This window comes from Phodopus roborovskii, unplaced genomic scaffold, assembly GCF_943737965.1.
Source record: "Phodopus roborovskii unplaced genomic scaffold, PHOROB, whole genome shotgun sequence".
Classification (NCBI taxonomy): Eukaryota; Metazoa; Chordata; class Mammalia; order Rodentia; family Cricetidae; genus Phodopus; species Phodopus roborovskii.
In genome coordinates, this window is record NW_026126469.1 from 28,998,035 (window position 1) to 29,002,831 (window position 4,797).

A 4,797-nucleotide genomic window follows, 5' to 3' on the forward strand; every position below is an offset into this window, starting at 1 on the left:
GTACTGTTTTCATTTTCTATCAAAAGGTTATAGTAGGATTTCCCATCAAGATGATTACAGAGTCAGAATGGTACTGAACATCTAACAGTGTTAGAACGTACTCCATGCCGGGCTGTGTGTTCTTCCTTTTCAGCCTCACTCCTTGCTCTGGCTTGCCGTCTCCCCACATCTGCTATGTGCTTATAGCATGTTATGAAGTGCTAATTGTATGCCAAGAGACATGCTCAGGACTGCTACTTCTTTCCTGACTTATTGCCACCACCCATATCACTTATTAAGGATTTAGGACTATTTTTCTTTTTCTTTTTTTTTAATTTTTTTTTATATAACAAAGTCCATTTAAATGAAAACAAACATTTATAGAAAATATTTGGATATTTGGGTATTTGGGCATCATTCTTTCCAAACTACTTCCTGCTGGTAAGGGGCGCTGTCATGGGGGATTCGAAGAAGATTCAGAAATCCTGGCTGTAGTTTGTAAGGCTGCTTTGTCCAGCTGTTTTGAATGTAGGATCACCTCGTACTCTGTTTCAGGCGGTCTGGCTTGATCAAACCACATTAGTCTGGAAGGAATCCACATCTTTTCATTTTCTGTAGAAACAAAAATAGAAATCCTTTTCCCCAGTAACTTGTAGGACTATTTTTCTTAACACAGTTGCCAGTAGCATAATGGGATTTGAAAGGAATCTTTAGTTATATCAGTTTATAGATCTGGGCATAGGAGTTAAACAGCAGATTTTTCTGGAACAGCATACTTTAGGCTGTGGAAAAGAATCTAGACCTTTGGCTTCCTTGTTTTGTTTTAACATTCTACTCAAAACTGTTCTCAGTCTCTGTCTCAGTTTGTATAAGGTGTAGTGGCTTACCTTGACTTCTGTTTTGTTTTTATTGTTCAAGAATGTCCTTAACTTTACAAGCTTTTTTGAAAATTTCATGCACATATACTGTGTATTTTGGATACACCTCCCTTCAACTCCCTGCCCTTCCAGGACCCATCAACCTGTCTTCATCAAAAACTCATGTCTTCATTATCATCTTTTTTTTATTAATATCCCAAGAACAGTTACTATTGACCATATTTGAATGTTGTGGGGCATGGGCAACCTATCATTGGCCATATTCCCAGAGAAAAGTGGCCCTTTCTCACCAGCCAGTAACTGAATAGATCTAAGGAGTGGGACCTGAGGAGCCCTTCCCTGTCCTGGCTGGAGTTTTGACTGGCTTGATCATGTGCAGGCAACCATAGCTGCTGTGTGTTGCCATGTGTGCATCAGCCGTGTCAGGTCTAGATAACAGCATTTCACAGCTCTACTTAGCATCTAGCTCTTACATTCTTTTGCTCACTCTTCCACGGTGTTTCCTGAGCCTTGGGTGGGGGAGGGTGGTGTACATGATGTATCACAGTCTTATTCTCTACATTTATTGCTGTTCAATGACCAAGGTTGAGAGCAGCATAAATCTATGGGTATAGACATAAATCCCAAGAACGACTCTTGACTATTTGTCCATTTAGTAAAATACCACTAGTAAATTATCCTCCCCTAAGACCTATGAACTCTTGGGCTTTTCCTTTCCTTTTTTTTTTTTTTTTTTTTTTCCCCTTTCCATTTTCCTTTCCCTTTTCCCTTCCCTTTCCCTTTCCCCTTCCCTTTTTCTCCCTGCTCCTCCTTAGAGGTTATCATGTCAGACCTTGAATGTAATCAGGTTTGTCCCCCATTGCCAGTGTAGTAGTGGGTACACCTGTGCTGATTGGTTAGTACTATAGCGGGTCCATTGATGACTTTTCTCCCACAGGAGCCTGTATGAGCACCTTCTAGTACTATGAAAGCTAGCTAGCAGGAAGAAGGTTTCCTGGTCAGTCTGGAATTGATTCTCAATGTATGGAATCCAAGGTGGGCAGTGTCTTCAGAAACAGGGTTTTAGTATTTAGTTATGGTGAGCAGCCAAGAACAATGGCAGTAACAAGTTGTTTGGGGTACCTCAAGTCCTCTGTCATCAATAACTAGTAAGGGAGTTATCCTGTGCCTGGCATTTAGATTTTCATTAAGCAATGCACGTCTTCTGAGAACAGTATTGTCCACTCTTACAGGGTACCTCTGCTCAAACTCCCCATTTTAAAAGTATTTTAATAAGATTATTAACTAGTGTGTTTCCATAAGGCTTCTTTATGCATCTTTAATTTTGATGAGCCCATCTAACATTCGATCTCCCCTACCCCCTTGCTCCCATCCTCACTTAAACCTTTAACTCAGTATCCCCACTCCCATTCTATTATGCTACCAGTGTGGTGTCCTTCTACTTTTTGAACTTGGTGTGCAAGGTCATAGATTTCCATATAGATTTTTCATAGCACATTTTGGCTCAGCCTCCCCCCACCCCCTCCACGTTTGAACCTTTCCACCCTTAGCTCTCTCACTCTGCTCACATTTGCTCTGTTGTTTAGCATCTCACCTCAGGCTCCACTCTCAATGTCTGTTGAGAATTACTTGGCTTTCACATGTACTCCAAGTTAAAGATGATTCAAAGCTGGATCCACATAAGAGGAATGTGCAGCATCGATTCTGGGTGGCTTCAGTGTGATTGTTAAAGTTTAATCCAGTTACCTGCAAGTCTGGCGATTTTGTTTACTTTGAAACTGTTAAGAAGACGAAGAAGGGAAGACACATCAACTTGCAGGTATAGATGTATGGACTTTCTTAATAGGCCTCTCATAATGTGGGAAGTAGGATCAATAATTGACAAGGGATCTCAGACCTTAGAAGGCTTCTGTACAACAAAGGAAACTGTCCTGGAGTGAAGACAACACAAAAATGGGAGAAAGTTTGTTAACTATACATTCAATAGAATATACAAAAAAACTAAAATAGCAACATGAAACAAAAAATAGGCATTGTGGGGCTGGATAGATGGCTCAGGCTAGGATGACATGCTGCTCTCATGAAGGACCCAAGTTCAGTTCCCAGCACCCACATTTGGATGCTTACAGCCTTCTGTAACCAGCTCCAGAGAATCTGACACTGTCTTCTGAGCTCTACGGGCACACATGCAAATGTGTGCACACATACATACATGCACACACACACACAGATACTAAGTTTTAGGTGTTTTTGGTTTCAGTGATCTTGACACCTCCAGAGCTTAATGGTAGAAATTTTGTTCAGTATTCTCAGTTTCAGTTTGTGTGTTTTCTGGTGGCTAGTCTGCAGTTAGGATTTTTGGAGAATACTACAATAGTAGTAAGCCTGCCTTCTGCGTTATAACAGGCATTAATCGGTGCCAGCTGGCTTCTCTGTACTGTACTATTACTGTTTGTTCTGTATTATTAGAAGTGAGTCTGAGCTTTTACAACTTGCATATCAGAGGTTATGAGCTCACTGTTCTTCTAGAGAAAGGAGTGTCAAAGAATGTGCTTTGTGGTAAAGCATTGTCAAGCTGGTAGATTCTGGGAGAGACATTCTGAGTTACTACAAATACTCATTTTCTAGTTCCAGATTCTTGCATGGCTCTTGCCTGAAACAGGCATTTCTGGGGTTTTAATGGTATGTTCATGCCTGATTTACTGTAAAAATCTTGGAATTGGGTAGTAAGAGTTCCAACTTTTTATTTTAAGCAGTTTTTGGCAATTCTAGATTCTCTCCTTCACATGGCAACTCCAGGATAAAATGTATATAAATGGACTTTGCTGGGATCTTGATAGACAGTGCATTGAGTCAATAGGTCAAGTAAGGGAGACTTCATGTCATAACAAAAAGTTTCAAACCTGTAAGTGTAGTGCTTTGCATTATTTTGATTTTTTGATCATGCATTTATTTTGTTAGTTTTGGGATTTGAGTATGATTATATCATATTGTAACTTCTAATTCCAATATTTTACTCCTTATATAGGAATACAATTTGCTGTGATATGCTTCCGATTGTGTATCCTGGGTAGAGTCATTAAATTACAGTGATTTTTAAGTGGGCTCTGCAGTTACAACTGCTTGTTGCCTTTGCAGAGAACCCAAATTTGGTTCCTAACACCACCACTAGGTGGCTCACTACTACCTGTAACTCCAGTGCCAAAGGATCTGTTGTCCTCTTCTGACCTTCAGGGGCCTGTGTACTCACATGCATTCCTTCCCACACACATAATTAAAAATAAAAACCCTTTAAAAATTCTGATTTGTTGTTTATCCTTTCAGATCTTCCTTCAGAGGAAATTGTCACATGCCAACAGTTTTACCGTTTTTCAATCTGTGTCCCTTATATTGAACTGTCTAGAAACTGTCAAATAGTGATAAGTAGAACATACTTGCCTTTGTGATTTTTGAGAATGATTAGTTTCTCAGTTCTGTAGCATCAGCTGTAGTTTTGTATAAATGCCCTTGGACTGAGAGTTACTGTGAATATTGAGGTATTCTTTCCCCCTTATGTTTAGTAAAATGATCAGTGGTTTTTTGTTGTTGTTGTCTTTTTTTTTTTTTTGGTTGTGAGCCAAGCCTTTAACGGCTGAGCCATCTCTCCAGCCCTGTTTCTTTCTTTCTTTTTTTTAGTTAATTACTCTGATTATTAAAACAACTTTGCATTCTTTGGATGAATTGTATATGTATCTAATTTATAATACATATTATTTGAGTTCAGCTTACTATTGTGTTGATGAATTTGTTGTTTTGTTTGTTTGTTGAGACAGGATTTCTCTGTGTAGCTTTGGAGTTTGCCCTGGAACCAAGCTGGCCTGGAACTCACTGAGATCCCCCTGCCTCTTCCTCCCAAGTGCTAGGATTAAAGGTGTGTGCCACCATGGCCCAGCTTGTGTTG